Source organism: Bubalus bubalis, chromosome 1, assembly GCF_019923935.1.
Source record: "Bubalus bubalis isolate 160015118507 breed Murrah chromosome 1, NDDB_SH_1, whole genome shotgun sequence".
Lineage (NCBI taxonomy): Eukaryota > Metazoa > Chordata > Mammalia > Artiodactyla > Bovidae > Bubalus > Bubalus bubalis.
The window spans coordinates 122,076,577-122,095,916 of NC_059157.1; the positions used below are offsets into that span (position 1 = coordinate 122,076,577).

The 19,340-nt window shown below is 39.2% G+C and overlaps 1 protein-coding gene across 4 annotated transcripts in view; it reads right to left on the reverse strand.

The window, feature by feature from the left end:
• The window catches only part of LOC102396581 (interleukin 1 receptor accessory protein), a 150,458-nt gene that overhangs the window by 90,953 nt on the left and 40,165 nt on the right, over positions 1-19,340 (reverse strand). The window contains exon 1 of one of the 4 annotated variants that reach the window (XM_025286521.3): positions 1,630-1,659. The exons of the other annotated variants lie outside the window; for them this stretch is intronic. The gene's annotated coding sequence lies outside the window, so the exon portion shown is untranslated. Of the gene's footprint in view, positions 1-1,629; positions 1,660-19,340 lie in introns of those variants that run through there. 4 annotated transcript variants of the gene reach the window in all.

Genomic DNA, 19,340 nt, shown 5'->3' on the forward strand with positions numbered 1-19,340 from the left:
GACTATCGACTAGGAACTGTTTTAAGACTTCTACAATATTAACACAAAAATATAATTATATTTATAATTACACATTTTTTAATATTTATAAAAATATGACACAATCATAAAATTATAACAATTTTACAATGTTAATATTGTCAGAATCAACCAGGAAGATAGGCTTTTTTTATATCTCCATATTACAGGTAAGAAAACTGAGACAAGTGTAAATAAGATAAAAGATCCTTTGGCTAGAAAAGAGTGACTGGTGCATCTAGCGTGTGCATGCTCAGTCACGTCCAACTCTTTGCAACCACATGGACTGTAGTCTGCCAGGCTCCTCTGTCCATGGAATTTTCCAGGCAAGAATACTGGAGTGGGTTGCCATTCCCTTCTCCAGGGGACCTTCCTGAAGACCCAGGGATCAAACACTCATCTCTTGAGTGTCCTGCATTAGCAGGCAGATTCTTTACCACTTGTGGCACCTGGGAAGCCCCAGAAAGTGGCAGGGTAATGATTAAATTACAACAGCCTGGCTCTAGAATGGTCTCTTAATCACTGAACTCTGCCTACTTAAAAATACATTTTTTTTAGATTTTTTTTTTTCACGAGAGTTGAATTTCTGGCAGATAAGTTTGTTCTTCTTACTCTTCATCATATTGTCTTGGTTTATTTCCACTGGGAAATGTTTTATTATCTAGACACTTTTTCTTCTTAGTGAGGAACAGAAAATCTAGAAATCGTAGATTCAGACTTGGTTTGCAGTCCACCATACTCTGAATTTATAGTAAAGGGAAATGTATAACTCTCATGTCTTACTGTGCCTGCTCTACTCTTCCTACTCAAGAGACAAATGATGAAGCTGGATTCTAGTTTCTGTGATGTTTAGCCCTTCTGTTGGTAACCAGCTGAAACAGTTCACTAGCAAGAACAATGCCCTTTTATTTGGTTGTGTGATCTTTAATGCAGAAGGGCTAGAGGTGTAACAACTCTGTTAACTATTTCTTTCACCACTATTCTACACATATCTGGCCCCTGATAAAACCTCTGTGGGGTTATAAGTACTGAAACCTGAATATTATTGAGAAATTCCATATCGAGGACCTCCACTCTCTGTTTTGAACATAACAGATACATGGGGGTAATTACAGAGGTCTTGGTAACTTGTCCAGATCATATTTCTAGTAGGTTGCAGAGATGAGATGTATATCCACACCTGACAAACTACGTCTATTATCCCAAATATCAGCCTATGTCATAAGTTTCACAGTAGCACAGTAGTCTAAAAACCATAGAAGTATTTAATAAATAGGGTGACCTACTAACAGCATTTGAAATGGAACATTTATAAGAGTGCTACACTGAAACAAAAGGTATAGACCAGTATTGTTCAAGCCATCCAGAATGTGTGGTGATTTTAAAGGAGGATGCAAGTTTCATACACTTGTCACCTCTATTGGCCACACATCACCAAAAATCTCTATTGTGCTTCTTTCTTAGCATGATTGTACATAAGAGTCCCTTGGAAAGCAAGGAGATCAAACCAGTCAATCTTAAAGGAAATCAACCCTGAATACTCTTTGGAAGGACTGATGCTGAAGCTGAAGCTTCAATACTTTGGCCACCTGACATGAAGAGCCAACTCACTGGAAAAGATCCTGATGCTGGGAAAGATTGATGGCAGGAGGTACAACAGAGGATGAGATGGTTGGATGGCATCACCAATTCATTGGACATGAACTTGGGCAAACTACAGGAGATGGTGAGGGACAGGGAAGCTTGGCATGCTGGACTTGCATGAGGTCCGTGGGGTTGCAAAGAGTCAGACATGACTTGGGAACTGAACAACAGCAACACAAATCACAGGAGAGCTTATTATATCTTAAACAACATTTTATCTCAGAAATTAAATGTCTCTTTCTTAACAACACCATTCCCTTCTAATTCTTATACCATTACCTTAGGGAGTTTTCCTATCAGCATTCTTTAATTCAATAAAACACATATTGAACACTTTCTGTTTACAAGTCACTAGCCTATAATTCAGAGACCTCTCTCAAGCAAGATGTAGGGCCTTCTCTAAAGGCACTTATCCTCCATAGAGGAAATAAACCACATGCAAACCACTTCAGCACCATCAACTTTGAACAATAGACATGCAGAGGCACTACAGGATGTTCAAAGATTTATCAGACGGAAGTTTGAGTACTAAGCAGAGTCTAACAGAAACTTAAGTGTGTACAAGAAGTAGCTGCAATACAAAGTAAAGTGATAAAAATAGAGAGGAGCTGATAAGTGTTATTGAAGATCAGCAAAAGAAAGGGATTACTCTAGCTAAGGCAGTCAAAGAAGACTAAATAGAAGAGGTAGCTTTAAACTGAAAGAAGTGGTTTGGAAATTTAGAATTGAGGCAGAAGGAAAGTGTCGGGGAAAGAAACTCAGTGGAGAATAATGCTCAGAGGAAAGCATGGAACATAAATAGGAAATCATCTATAAATAATTCAGTTTGACTCAAGCACAGGGTATTAGGAAAAGAACTATAAAAGATTTTGGTGGAAAGCAAGGGGTTTTAGGATCAGAATATTGCAAGGTATTGAACAGTAGGCTAAGAACTTGGGATTAATTTAAACAGCAAAGAGGGAATCACTGAAATTTTCTGACTAGAGGAATGATATGGTGATCAAATTATGCTATATGGAGGTCATTCCTCCAGGCACATATTGGATGGATTGCCACTAAATTCTGTCTTGAAATCAGTTCGATTTCTCAGTCGATCATCACAATAATTGTTATGCTCCTAGTTTTGTGTCATCCATAAACTTGATGAACATTCCACCTATGTCCTCATCCAAGACATTAACAAAAGTAATTAATAATTCTGTATAGTCCTTGTCAACAGAGAGCAAGTAGACATTTAATTATGGCACCCCACTCCAGTACTCTTGCCTGGAAAATCCCATGGACAGAGGAACCTGGAGGGCTGCAGTCCATGGGGTTGCTAAGAGTCGGACATGACTGAGCGACTTGACTTCACTTTCACTTTTCACTTTCATGCATTGGAGAAGGAAATGGCAACACACTCCAGTGTTCTTGCCTGGAGAATCCCAGGGACAGGGGAGCCTTAGTGGGCTGCAGTCTATGGGGTCGCACAGAGTCGGACACGACTGAAGCGACTTAGCAGCAGCAGCAGCAGCATAAAGCAAAGTAATCTCAGTTCCAATACTCAGCTATGCTAAAGGATTCTAACCTCCCAAATTGTTTTTGACTATTAAAAAAAAAAAAGCCTCACACCTCTCTACTTTCACAATTCGCCTGTTTATAAGCTGCTGAGTTCCTATGGCAACACTTTGAAGACATTCTAATTAGTGTGTGATTGAGAGCCTAAATTGATAATCCCAGGAGTAACTGGATTATGCTGGAGGCAACAAGGAGTCAGGTTACCAAGGTAAACTTAAAATAATGTGTGCAAATACAAATCCAGGGTCAGTCCTGCCTTGTAATGAATCAGAATAAATCAGACTGAAAAGAAAATATGATTGTGCAGGCTGGTTTTAAACGACTAAAGGTACCAATGATCTGAAATGTTTCTGAGAAGATTGATTCATTTCACATAGATTTGCATTCAGCCTCAGAAGTTTACTATTGTTATAAGTAATACAATTTTTTTTTTCCTTTTTTTTTGGCTGCACTGCAGCATGCAGAACTTTCCAGACCAGGGATTGAACCTGCCGCACCCCCTGCAGTGGAAGCTTGGAATCTTAACCACTGGACCACCAGGGAAGTCCAGTAATATGCTTTTGATTCTTATTTCTTGTGAAGAGTGGGTCTGGGTATTTTTAGACTGGAGAAACAATCAGAAAAGAAAAGGAATCTATCTAATAATGCAGGATTTCTCATGGTCTGAAGTACAACCTAGCTTTATATTATTGTGCTGGGGTTTAATAGCTTCTGCCTTTGCTTCAGATGACTAGAACCTACATACAATAAATTCCTAGTCATCCTTCCCTGCATTTTGTTTACTATATGATCATTCCACACTTCCCCTCTTAGATATTAGTACTTATCTCATATTCAATGCCATTGTTTCCTAGTATAATGTCTATACCACCTAGCAAGAAGTTTCAAATATGTACTTAGTTCTATGTAATCAACATGATAATAAAGATTGCTATTACATATTCACTTTAACATCTATCCATGTAAATTAATCTTTCCAGTGTCTGCCTTCTCTAGGGACATTAAGCTTCAAAATTTCCTTACCTCTGAGTTTTCCCTGATCACTGGATTTTCTCACTGACCAGGAGATAGGCTGAAACTAGGCTATCTACCCCTAGATAATAATTCAGATTATCTCTGAATTATCATTTGCTCAGGCTTCCTTCTATACAACAGTATTTCATAAGACCACAGACTAGATTCATACATCAGTTTCCTTAATTCCATATGCAGCTCCATAATCAGATCATAGCCACTCTCTGAATCTCAGCAACCTGGTTGGGGCATGGTCCTTCAACTTGGTTCTTATTAGCACTCTGTTCTAGGAGCCTGCATTTTTTTCCCCTGTAATATCTTACTCTAAGCTGGATAAACCTCATCTAACCATGAAGCTTTATCTGCTTCATTTGTGGTTGACAGATACCCTATGCTTTGACCTGTCCACTGAATACTTGGACATTAACACCAAGTCACAGAACCTAGATGGTCATCCACATGCAGGATCAGCCCTGCAGCCCAATTACTTCCTTAAGCCCGAATTCCATCTAGATCTTTCTTTTCCTTTTTCTAATATACTGATAACGTTTGAGCAGGTTTTGCTTCAAAACCTTTCAGCAAAGTAACATAATAGGCTCTGAATCTGGGTATAATGAAGTAAGCATATTCCACTTTGTCTTTCTTAATGAATGTAGCTATAAACCTGGGGAGAGTACATGGAGCAACTTTTTGAAGACTCTAAATTGGAAGCAATGGCACATTCTTTTCAAGTATGCATAAGCATTCACCACAATATCATGCACCATAAATCAAACTTAAACAAATGTAAAGGAATTCAAAGTATATTCTCTAACCGTAGAATTAAACTATAACTATAAATAAATAAATAAAATGAAAAATCTCCAAAGATTCAGGAATTAAAATATATACTTCTAAATAATACATGGAACAAAGAGAAAGTCTTGAGGGAAATTAGAAAATATTTTGAACTGAACAAAAGTGAAAATCCAGCATACCAAAATGCATGGGATGCACTTAAATCAGTGCTTAGAGAATAATTTTCTGTATTAAAAGTTCACAATAAGAAAAGAATAAAGATCCCAAAAAATAATCTAATATTTACCTTAAGAACCTACAAAAAGAAGAGAAAACTAAACCAAGCAAGCAAAATGAGGGAAATAATAAAGAATGGAGATAAAGATTTCTGTTGTTGTTCAGGCGCTAAGCTGTGTCAGACTCTTTGAGACCCCATGAACTGTAGTATGCCAGGCTTCCCTGTCCTTCACTATCTTTTGGAATTTGCTCAACTCATGTCCATTGAGTTGGTGATGTTATCCAACCATCTTCTCCTTTGTTGCCTCTTTTTTCTCTTGCTCAAAGATTTTTAGACCAGAAATAATAATATGCATAGAAAAAATAACAAAGCCAAAAGCTGGTTCCTTGAAAAGAAAAATAAAATTGCTAAACCTTTAGCCAGGAGAATCAACAATGAAAGTAAAACATGTATCACTATTAGGAATAAAAGAGAGTATTTCACTACTGATTACACAGCATTAAAATTATAATAAGGCAACACTAAAAGCTCTATGCACACAAATGCCACAATTTAGATAAAATGGACCAACATCTCAAAAGCCACAAGTTACCAAAGTTCATCCAAAATTAAAAATACAATTTGAATGGTCCTATAATTATAAACTGTGGAAAATTCTGAAAGAGATGGGAATACCAGACCACCTGATCTGCCTCTTGAGAAATTTGTATGCAGGTCAGGAAACAACAGTTAGAACTGGACATGGAACAACAGACTGGTTCCAAATAGGAAAAGGAGTTCGTCAAGGCTGTATATTGTCACCCTACTTATTTAACTTATATGCAGAGTACATCATGAGAAACGCTGGACTGGAAGAAACACAAGCTGGAACCAACATTGTCCCAAGAAATAACAATAACCTCAGATATGCAGATGACACCACCCTTATGGCAGAAAGTGAAGAGGAACTAAAAAGCCTCTTGATAAAAGTGAAAGTGGAGAGTGAAAAAGTTGGCTTAAAGCTCAACATTCAGAAAATGAAGATCATGGCATCCGGTCTCATCACTTCATGGGAAATAGATGGGGAAACAGTGGAAACAGTGTCAGACTTCATTTTTCTGGGCTCCAAAATCACTGCAGATGGTGACTGCAGCCATGAAATTAAAAGACGCTTACTCCTTGGAAGAAAAGTTATGACCAACCTAGATAGCATATTCAAAAGCAGAGACATTACTTTGCCAACAAAGGTTCGTCTAGTCAAGGCTATGGTTTTTCTTGTGGTCATGTATGGATGTGAGAGTTGGACTGTGAAGAAGGCTGAGCGCCAAAGAATTGATGCTTTTGAACTGTGGTGTTGGAGAAGACTCTTGAGAGTCCCTTGGACTGCAAGGAGATCCAACCAGTCCATTCTGAAGGAGATCAGCCCTGGGATTTCTTTGGAAGGAATGATGCTAAAGCTGAAACTCCCGTACTTTGCCCACCTCATGCGAAGAGTTGACTCATTGGAAAAGACTCTGATGCTGGGAGGGATTGGGGGCAGGAGGAGAAGGGAACGACAGAGGATGAGATGGCTGGATGGCATCACTGACTCGATGGACGTGAGTCTGAGTGAACTCTGGGAGTTGGTGATGGACAGGGAGGCCTGGCGTGTTGCGATTCATGGGGTCGCAAAGAGTCAGACACGACTGAGCGACTGATCTGATCTAATCTGATAATTATTAAAAATAACTTGCATGTATAGGTAGAAATCTTCCAAAAAATAAATATTTAAGCATTGGTGGTTTCACTGGTTAATTCTACCAAACATTTAAAGAATTAATAACATCAATTCTACACAATTTCCTCCAGAAAATTAAAGAGGACAAAACTGTTCCATTTCATTTAATGGCATCAATATTACTCTCATTACAAAACCTACCATAGAGAGCACAAGAAAACAAATTTACAGATATTCTACAATCAAGCAGAGTTTATCCCAGGAATTCAAGATTGGTTTCAGTATTTTCACAGATTTAAAGAAGCAAAACCACATCTTCATATCAATTGATGCAGGAACAGTACTTGACCAAATTCAATACCGATTCATGATACAAATTCTCAGGAACCTAAGTATAGGAGGGAACTTACTCAAATAGCAAAAGAGCATCTAATAAAAAACCTACAGCCATTACATCTAATGTTAAAAGACTGAATGCTTTAAGGAGCAAGGAAAGGATATTCCTTGTACTATTCAACATCATTCTAGAAGTCTTACCCATGCAATAGGGCTATACACAGATGACATGATTTTCAACATAGAGAGTCCTAAGGAATCTATTTATAAATAGAACTAAATATGGTTAGCAAGATTACAGAATGTGTAGTCAACGCACAAAAATTAAACATATTACTATAAACTAGCAATAAACAATTATAAAGATTTTTTTAATACTGGTTACAATAACTCAAAGAAAAACTAAAATGTTCAGCTGAAAAGCTTGATCAAACATATGTAAAATCTGTATGCTGAAATTTACAAAACATTGATAAGAAACCAAAGAAACTAAATACTTGGTTGTCAAGATGGACTTCATGCCCTAATCTCTGGAACCCATAATGTTACTTAACTTGGCAAAAGTAACTTTACAAATGTAATTAAGATTATAGAGCTTAAAATAGAGAGATTATATTGGATTATTCACATGGGCTTGATCTAACCATTCAGTTCAGTTCAGTCACTCAGTCGTGTCCGACTGTTTGTGACCCCATACACTGCAGCACACCAGGCCTCCCTGTCCATCAGCATGCCCAGAGTTTACCCAAACTAATGTACATTGAGTCGGTGATGCCATCCAACCATCTCATCCTCTCTCATCCCCTCTTCTCATGCCTTAAATCTTTCAAGGTCTTTTCAAATGAGTCAGTTCTTCGCAACAGGTGGCCAAAGTATTGGAGCTTCAGCTTCAACATCACTCCTTCCAATGAACATTCAAGACTAATCTCCTATAGGATGGACTGGTTGGATCTCCTTGCAGTCCAAGGGACTCTCAAGAGTCTTCTTCAACACCACAGTTCAAAAGCATCAATTCTGTGGTGCTCAGATTTCTTTATAATCCAACTCTCACATCCATACATAACTACTGGAAAAACCATAGACTGGAAAAACTTAACTAGACGGACTTTTGTTGGCAAAGTAATGTCTCTGCTTTTTTTTTTTTTTTTTCAATTTAAATTGTCTCTGCTTTTTAATATGTTGTCTAGGTTGGTCATAACTTTCCTTCCAAGGAGTAAATGTCTTTTAACTTCCTGGCTGCAGTCACCATCTGCAGTGATTTAGGAGCCCCCTCAAAAAAAAAAAAAAAAAATCAGCCACTCTTTTCACTGTTTCCCTATCTATTTGCCATGAAGTGATGGGACCAGATGCCATGATCTTAGTTGTCTGAATGTTGATCTTTAAGCCAAGTTTTTCACTCTCCTCTTTCACTTTCATCAAGAGGCTCTTTAGTTCTTCTTCACTTTCTGCCATAGGGTGGTATCATCTGCATATCTGATGTTATTGATATTTCTCCCAGCAATCTTGATTCCAGCTTGTGCTTCCTGCAGCCCAGCATTTCTCATGATGTACTCTGCATGTAAGTTAAATAAGCAGGGTGACAATATACAGCCTTGATGTACTCCTTTTCCTATTTGGAACCAGTCTGTTGTACCATGTCCAGTTCTAACTGTTGCTTCCTGACCTGCATATAGGTTTCTCAAGAGGCAGGTCAGGTGGTCTGGTATTCCCATCTCTTTCAGAATTTTCTATAGTTTACTGTGTTCCACACAGTCAAAGGCTTTGACATTGTCAGTAAAGCAGAAATAGATGTTTTTTCTAGAACTCTCTTGCTTTTTTAATGATCCAGCGGATGTTGGCAATTTGATCTCTGGTTCCTCTGCCTTTTCTAAAACCAGCTTGAATATCTGAAAGTTGACATTTCACGTATTGCTGAAGCCTGACTTGGAGAATTTTTTTTTTTTATTTTATTTTTAAACTTTACATAATTGTATTAGTTTTGCCAAATATCAAAATGAATCCACCACAGATATACATGTGTTCCCCATCCTGAACCCTCATCCCTCCTCCCTCCCCATTCCATCCCTCTGGGTCGTCCCAGTGCACCAGCCCCAAGCATCCAGTATCGTGCATCGAACCTGGACTGGCAACTCGTTTCATACATGATATTTTACATGTTTCAATGCCATTCTCCCAAATCTTCCCACCCTCTCCCCCTCTCTCAGAGCCCATAAGACTGTTCTATACATCAGTGTCTCTTTTGCTGTCTCGTACACAGGGTTATTGTTACCATCTTTCTAAATTCCATATATATGCGTTAGTATACTGTATTGGTGTTTTTCTTTCTGGCTTACTTCACTCTGTATAATAGGCTCCAGTTTCATCCACCTCATTAGAACTGATTCAAATGTATTCTTTTTAATGGCTGAGTAATACTCCATTGTGTGTATGTACCACAGCTTTCTTATCCATTCATCTGCTGATGGACATCTAGGTTGCTTCCATGTCCTGGCTATTATAAACAGTGCTGCGATGACTTGGAGAATTTTGAGCATTACTTTACTAGTGTGTGAGATGAGTGCAATTCTGTGGTAGTTTGAGCATTCTTTGGCATTGCCTTTCTTTTGGATTGGAATGAAAACTGACCTTTTCTAGTCCTGTGGCCACTGCTGAGTTTTCCAAATTTGCTGGCATATTGAGTGCAGCACTTTCACAGCATCATCTTTTAGGATTTGAAATAGCTCAACTGGAATTCCATTACCTCCACTAGCTTTGTTCGTAGTGATGCTTCCTAAGGCCCACTTGACTTCACCTTCCAGGATGTCTGGCTCTAGGTGAGTGATCACACCATCATGATTATCTGGGTCATGAAGATCTTTTTTTACAGTTCTTCTGTGTATTCTTGCCACCTCCTCTTAGTATCTTCTGCTTTTGTTAGATCCATATCATTTACGTTCTTTAATGAGCCCATCTTTGCATGAAATGTTCCCTTGGTATCTCTAATTTTCTTGAAGAGATCTCTAGTCTTTCCCATTCTATTGTTTCCCTCTATTTCTTTGCACTGATCACTGAGGAAGGCTATCTTATCTCTGCTTGCTATTCTTTGGAACTCTGCATTATGAGCCCTTAAAAGCCAGACAACTTTTTCTGGCTAAAGTCAGAGAAATGTAGCAAAGGATGAGCCAAAGAAATGGGAAGTAAGAGAAGAATGCTATAGGCCTCTGATGTTGAAAGATAAATATAGAAACATCCCATGGAATGCCAGTTGCATCAAAGAACTGGAGAAATCTTCGCCTACAGTTCAGTTTCTCAGTCATGTCTTACTCCTTGTGACCCCATGGACTGCAGTACGTCAAGCTTCCCTGTCCATCACCAACTCCCAGAGCTTACTCAAACTCATGTCCATCGAGTCAGTGATGCCATACATCCATCTCATCCTCTGTCATCCCTTTCTCCTCCTACCTTCAATTTTTCCCAGCCTCGTGATGTTTTCCAATGAGTCAGCTCTTCACATCAGGTGGCCAAAGTACTGGAGCTTCAGCTTCAGCATCAGTCTTTCCAATGAATATTCATGACTGATTTCCTTTAGGACTGACTGGTTTGATCTCTTGCAATTGAAGGGACTCTCGAAAGTCTTCTCCAACACCATAGTTCAAAAGCATCAGATTTGCAGTGCTCAGCTTTCTTTATAGTCCAGCTCTCAAATCAATACATGACTACTGGAAAAACCATAGCCTTGACTAGACAGACCTTAGTCAACAAAGTAATGTCTGTGCTTTTTAATATGGTGTCTAGATTTGTCATAGCTTTTCTTCCAAGGAGCAAGTGCCATTTAATTTCATGGCTGCAGTCACCATCTGCAGTGATTTTAGAGCCCAAGAAAATAAAGTCTCTCACTGTTTCCATTGTTTCCCCATCTATTTGCCATGAAGTGATGGGACTGGATGCCATAATCTTAGTTTTTTGAATGTTGAGTTTTAAGTCAGCATTTTCGCTCTCTTCTTTCACTTTCATCAAGAGACTATTTAAAGTTCCTCTTCACTTTCACCTGACAACCAGTAAGGAAACAAGAACTTCAGGCCTGTAGCTACAGTGCGTAAAATTTGGTCAACAACTTTGAAGAGTCATCTTTCCAAGCACCTCCAGAAAGGAACACCACCTTGCTGACAACCTTGATCCCTTTGATTTTAGCCATGTAAGGCCCTAAGGAGAGAACCAACTAAACCATACTAACCTGCACTTTTGACTCACAGAATCTCTGGTGTTAATAAATGATTTTTAATTAATTAATTAATTTTGGATGTTGCTTTAAGCCACTACGTTTCTGGTATTTACTACATTGGTAACAGAAAATAATACAAGAGATATACCATGCTCGTGGATCATAAGACTCCACATAAAAAAGATGCCAATTCTCCCCCAAATTATTTGACAAACAATGAAATTCCAATCAAAAATTCTAGAAAGATGTCTTTACAGATATACACAAGTTGATTCTAAAATTTATATGGAAAGAGAAATACCTTAAATATAGGAAACCATTTTGACAAAGAAGAATAAAGTTATAGGAATCACACTACAACCAACCTAATTTTAAAATGTCAAAAGTCTTAAAGAGGCACGTTATCAAAATTCAACATTATTAGCTATAAGGAAGTGAAAATTAAAACCACAAAATGAGATACCACTAAACACCTTTCAGAAAAACTAAAGTAAGAAATACTGACAGTAGGAACTTCCCTAGCAGTCTAGTGGTTAAGACTTTGCCTTCCGGCATACAGCGTGCAGGTCTGATCTCTAGTGAAGGAGCTAAGATCCCACATGCCTCTTGGCCAAAAAAACCAATGCATAAAACAGAAGCAGTGTTGTAACAAACGAAATAAAGATTTTTAAAAAATGGTCCACATCAGAAAATAAAAATAACTAATCTTAAAAAGAAAAAAGAAATACTGACAATACTAAATGCTGAAGAGAATACAGAACAACTGGAACTCTCTTACTGCTGAGACTACAAAATGGTACAGCCTCTTAAGAAAACAACTTGTCAGTTTCTTATTCAGTTGTGTGTGCTTAGTCACCCAGTCATGTCCAACTCTTTGCGACCCCATAGATGGTAGCCCCTCCGGGGTTCTCTGTCCATGGGGATTCTCGAGGCAAGAATACTGGAGTGGGTTGCCGTGCCCGCTTCCATGGGATTTTCCCAACCCAGGGATCGAACCCAGGTCTCCAGCATTGCAGGTAGATTGCTATCTAAGCCATCAGGGAAGCCAGGTAAACACACATATACCATAGAACCTAGCAATCCTACTCCTAGCTATTTACGCAAGAGAAATGGAAACCTATGTTCAGACAAAAACCTATACATGAATGATTATAGTGACTGCATTATTAATTGCCATAAACTAGAAACAACTCAAATGTCCCTCAGTTGGGAAACAGATAAACAAATCCTTGTGTATGCATGTCTGCTCAGTTACTCAGTTGTGTCCAACTCTTTGTGACCCCATGGACTGTAGCCCACCAGGCTCCTGTGTCCATGTGACCTTCCAGGCACGAGTCCTGGAGTGGGTTGCCATTTCCTCCTCCAGGGGATCTTTCCGAACCAGAAATCTTCTGTATTTCATGTAGGAGCAGGCAGATTCTTTATCACTGAACCACATGAGAAATCCAAACGAACCCTGGTACGACCCCAAAACGGCCTCCTCGTCATCAGTGCGTAACAATGAGCTGTTGATAACAACAGCTGAGTGTCAAAGGCATTATGCGGGGTGAAAAAAAAAATAAATAAAATAAAGGCCAGTTTCAATAGGTTATCCACCATCCAGATTTAAATGACATTTCCAAAAGACAAAACTAAAGTGACATAGAACAGATCAGGGGCTAGAGGCAGTAGCCCCTGCTACAGACAGCACAAGGGTGTTGTTTGGGACACAGAACAGTTCTATGTCCTGATTGGGGCAATGATTAAACGAGTCTATCCATGAGTTAAAATTCATAGAGTTGTACTTCCAGAAAAGCCAATTTTATTGCATATTAATTTGACAAGATATGTGTAAGTCACGTGATTTTTATTTTTAAAAAGCTTCACAAATGATTCGTGAACCCCTTTAGACAATTTAAATAAATGAAAGCTGTTTTAACCCGAATTTGGTTTCTATTTTCAAATTTCACTTTGAAAATAACACAATCCTATCGTTAAGTATGAAATGTTCCCAAAAAAGCCTAGCAGTAGAGGCACATGGAGAGATCAATGAAACCGTTCCAACTTTCAGCACATCAAGCCAGTGTTGGTAACCTCGATACAACAGCAGAGTCAAAGTTCAGAAAACATGAGCACACTCTTCTTAGATACTGCCTTTTTCTTTCTAACTAAATAGCTTCAAAGTGTTTGGAACTCTGAGAGGACATATATAACATAATATACCACCTGCCACCTTTAGAAGCTTGGAATAGAATGTGAGCAGGTTGATTTCCTTTTGTTCTTTAATATTTTGAATAGCAACACGCTCCATGGGATGAGGGAAGAAATATCATCATTAAGTCTCACCGTTCACAAAAGAGAACTAGAACTAGGTTTTCAGTCAGAAGAAGGTGAAAGTGCACGGAACTTGGTGTAGTAGGTTTCACTGTATGATCGTGGATGGCCCGGGACAAGAGAATTATTCACAGCAAACACTTTAAGTTATAACCTGGTCACTGTCTTAATGACTAATTTAACATCTGTGGACACTTCTTAGCGCAGTAAGAGTATTCCAGTGTACCTTCTTCCCAGCAGGTGAACAATTTGATAGCTATTCCGTACTTATGGATACTGAGGCTTGAGTTTTACATGAGGTGAAAGAACTATTAATAATACCAAGCTCATCAGTTTGTTGGGAGTAGTGTACTTGATAACTCCTGTAGAGTACTTAGCACTATCCAGGAACATAAATAACTCTCAGCAAATTTCAATTATAATTAACTCTTATCAAATGAGGCAATATATGAAAAACACTTCAGAAATTGTGGCGCAGGAGACAGACAAGTTATCTTTAGTAGCATTTACAAAGAACAGACCGAATTACTTGGTTCAGGTTGATCACTGACCATTAAGCAAAACGTGCCATGTCCTACTTTTTTAACATACCAGGTACAAGTTTAGTTTGCAAAATATTTCAGGAAAAACAGTCATGACTGTAAGTCGGGCCTCTGTAACTTACAGATAAGCCACGGTTGTAATGATTCACTCTATAAAAAACTTGAACTTGGAAAAATCATAGTTCAGATGGTTACCTTCTCTAGACCTCTATTCTCTCATTTTCAAAATGAAGTGAAAACTTCTGCCTTGGTATCTCATAGGGTAGGGCAGCTGTAGAAGATCAAATGATGTGACAAGTGGAAAACTTTAATTGCAAAGTATTATACTATTATAAGGGGCTTCTGGTGTGGCTCTGACAGTAAAGAGTCCACCTGCAATGCAGGATAACCAGGTTTGATCCCTGGGTCAGGAAGATCCCCTGCAGAAGCGAATGGCTACCCACTCTGGTATTCTTGCCTGGAGAATTCCATAGACAGAGGAGCCTAGCAGGCTATGGTCCCTGGGATTGCAAAGAGTCGGACATGACTGAGTTATTTTCACTTTACTTTACTTCATACTATTATAAAAGTGTACCAACATTGGTTTTTATTATGATAAGATGGGATTTTTGTTTTGTTTAGATTTTAAAGAATTTGAAGGAGTGGAGATCCTAACGTCTAAAAGTCTATTAAATGACTTAATTCAAATCAGAACATGGATAGCCTTTGGCTATATTAACAGGGAGGAGAAAGAGTGAGGCTTCCAAGGAAGGGTAATGTATTATTCCTTAGTCAGGTGATGGTTACATGATGCTGTTGTTGTTTAGTCACTAAGTCATGTCCAACTCTTTTGTGACCCCACAGACTGTAGCCCGCCAGTCTCCTTCATCCAAGGAATTTCCCAGGCAAGGATACTGGAGTGGGTTGCCATTTCCTTCTCTGGGGGATCTTCCTGACCCAAGGATTTAACTCATGTTTCTTGCATTGGCAGGTGGATTCTTTACCACTGAGCCACGAGGGAAGCCCAGTTACATGATGATGCATTGGTAAAAACTCAGCAATTTGCACATTTAATATTTATGTACTTTAGTGTTAGACCTTCCCTGAGAGCTCACTTGGTAAAGAATCCACCAATTCTTGTGAACCCAATGCAGGTGACCCCAGTTCGATTCCTGGGTGGGGAAGATCCACTGGACAAGGGATAGGCTACCCACTCCAGTATTCTTGAGCTTCCCTTGTCACTCAGCTGGTAAAGAATCCTCCTGCAATGTGGGAGACCTGGGTTCAATCCCTAGGTTGGGAAGATTCTCTGGAGAAGGGGAATTGTAAAAATTCAGCAATTTGTACATTTATTTATAAAAATTCAGCAATTTGTACATTCAATATTTCCGTACTTTAGTGTTAATATATTATGCATATGGAAAAAAAAATCTTTGCTTGATTGAAGTTAAAGGTGCAATTTATAACAACAGGGTGAGATTAGAGAAAGGCATAGGATAACAATATAACTTTTTAAATCAACAAAGCAGCTTAAAATCCAACACAGAATATGACAGAGAGGCATCTCAGGGAACCTCAAAGCCATGGAGAGGAGGGAAATATTTATGATGAACCTAACATTTGTGCTAATTCACTTGGCAAATATGTATCAAGCTCTGGACACAGTCCGAAGGAGAAGAAAGAATGGAAATGTCCCCTGTGCTCATGCGGAGCCTGCAGTTCTAAGGCATATAAACTTCTAGAGTATAAAGAACAGGGCTGCAGCAGAAGCATTTCGTAGCATGTGAAAGTCTAGAGGAGGGAGCAGCTCACTGGGGAAAGGTGATATTTTTGAAGTTCAAACACAGAATTAGGTGAAATTTAAACCACCACTGACAAAAAACAGTCACATCACCTTATAGGCTAAGATCTAGTAACCTCCAGGTTAGGAAATTCATTAATTTTCCCAGCATAGAAAATCTTCTTAACCATCTGAGGTTTGTCTCCCCTTAAATTTTATTGCCACTAATAACCTCTCTAATTCAAAGGGGTGGTCTGAAGATCACGATCCTGTCTGGGAGGCTGTCTAGAGACAGACCTCATCTAGACACTGTTAGAGAGGCCACAATGAAAAAAATTGCAGCCAAGTTTTCATAGATTTCTCCATAAAGATTGCAAGCTCCAGCTTATGATATACAAAATTGAATTTTGTTCAACCCCAGAAGTGTTCATTGAACTCCCATTTCATACACTTTAATAGGAACTGTGCAGTATATAGAAATAAACACACAGCTCTTATAATCATGGATCTCATAGTTTGAAAGCAAAGTCAGACTTCTAAACACAAAAGAAACAGAAAGAAAAGTAAAGAAAAGAACAAATACAATACAAGCACTCCAAAATGCATGATGAAAACTATCATATCCTATGTCAAACATTCTGCCAAAGGATCATGTCACCATAAGATTTTAAAAAGTAATATGTCATGTATCCCTTTCTTAGAGATTCACAATATACATAAACATTTTAAAGGCTCAGGTCATTTACCAAGCAAATATTGTGGTTGAGTTGTTTTAACCCAGCATTAACCACAGTTATCGCACCATGAACTCCTTTCAGTTCAGTTCAGTTCAGTTCAGTCATTCAGTCATGTCCAACTCTTTGCGACCTCATGAATCACAGCACGCCAGGCCTCCCTGTCCATCACCAACTCCCGGAGTTCACTCAAACTCATGTCCATCGAGTCGGTGATGCCATCCAGCCATCTCATCCTCTGTTGTCCCCTTCTTCTCCTGCCCCTAATCCCTCCCAGCATCAGAGTCTTTTCCAATGAGTCAACTCTTTGCATGAGGTGGCCAAAGTACTGGAGTTTCAGCTTTAGCATCATTCCTTCCAAAGAACACCCAGGACTGATCTCCTTCAGAATGGACTGGTTGGATCTCCTTGCAGTCCAAGGGACTCTCAAGAGTCTTCTCCAACACCACAGTTCAAAAGCATCAATTCTTCGGTGCTCAGCTTTCTTCACAGTCCAACTCTCACATCCATACATGACCACTGGAAAAACCACAGCCTTGACTAGATGGACCTTTGTTGGCAAAGTAATGTCTCTGCTTTTTAATATGCTGCCTAGGTTGGTCATAACTTTACTTCCAAGGAGTAAGTGTCTTTTATTTCATGGCTGCAGTCACCATCTGCAGTGATTTTGGAGCCCCAAAAAATAAAGACTGCCACTGTTTCCACGTTTCCCCATCTATTTCCAACGAAGTGATGGGACCAGATGCCATGATCTTCATTTTCTGAATGTTGAGCTTTAAGCCAAATTTTGCACTCTCCTCTAGAGGCTTTTTAGTTCCTCTTCACTTTCTGCCATAAGGGTGGTGTCATCTGCATATCTGAGGTTATTGATATTTCTCCTGGCAATCTTGATTCCAGCTTGTGCTTCTTCCAGCCCAGCATTTCTCATGATGTACTCTGCATATAAGTTAAATAGGCAGGGTGACAATATGCAGCCTTGACGTACTCCTTTTCCTATTTGGAACCAGTCCTGTTGTTCCATGTCCAGTTCTAACTGTTGCTTCTTGACCTGCATATAGGAACTCCTTTATGATGCATTAAAACTCTTAGGGCTCCACTGAAAATACTGAAATACATAGTGAAAGTTCTAATTAGAAGAAGGAGAGCCCCAGCCTTAACTCCCATATTGATCTTCAGTCCACAAGATGCAATTGTGTTTCAAAATCACCTAACTCCACTTGAAACTAAACCAGGGAAAGAAATGAATCCTAGCTTTTCTAAAGCTCTATCTCACCTCTTGTAGCCCTCCGGGTTCTCTCTTTTCTTGCCACTGGTTGGAATTAAACTATGTAGGCTTCAGCAATACGTGAACCGTGAACTTCCAGATGTTCAAGCTGGTTTTAGAAAAGGCAGAGGAACCAGAGATCAAATTGCCAACATCCCCTGGATCATGGAAAAAGCAAGAGAGTTCCAGAAAAACATCTATTTCTGCTTTATTAACTATGCCAAATCCTTTGACTGTATGGATCACAATAAACTGTGGAAAGTTCTGAAAGAGATGGGAATACCAGACCACCTGACCTGCCTCTTGAGAAACCTATATGCAAGTCAGGAAGCAACAGTTAGAACTGGACATGGAAAAACAGACTGGTTCCAAATAGGAAAAGGAGTACATCAAGGCTATATATTGTCACCCTGCTTATTTAACTTATATGCAGAGTACATCATGAGAAATGTCAGGCTGGATGAAGCACAAGCTGGAATCAGGATTGCTGGGAGAAATATCAATAACCTCAGATATGCAGATGACACCACCCTTATGGCAGAAACTGAAGAGGAACTAAAAAGCCTCTTGATGAAAGTGAAAGAGGAGAGTGAAAAAGTTGGCTTAAAGCTCAACATTCAGAAAACAAAGATCATGGCATCTGGTCCTATCACTTCACGGGAAATTGATGGGGAAACCGGAAACAGTGTCAGACTTTATTTTGGGGGGCTCCAAAATCACTGCAGATGGTGATTGCTGCCATGAAATTAAAAGATGCTTACTCCTTGGAAGAAAAGTTATGACCAACCTAGATAGCATATTGAAAAGCAGAAACATTATATTGCCTACAAAGGTCCGTCTAGTCAAGACTATGGTTTTTCCTGTGGTCATGTATGGATGTGAGAGTTGGACTGTGAAGAAAGCTGAGTGCCAAAGAATTGATGCTTTTGAACTGTGGTGTTGGAGAAGTCTCTTGAGAGTTCCTTGGGCTGCAAGGAGATCCAACCAGTCCATTCTGAAGGAGATCAGCCCTGGGATTTCTTTAGAAGGAATGATGCTAAAGCTGAAACTCCAGTACTTTGGCCACCTCATGCGAAGAGTTGACTCATTGGAAAAGACTCTGATGCTGGGAGGGATTGGGGGCAGGAGGAGGAGGGGACGACAGAGGATGAGATGGCTGGATGGCATCACCAACTCCATGGACATGAGTTTGAGTGAACTCCGGGAGATGGTGATGGACAGGGAGGCCTGGTGTGCTGCAATTCATG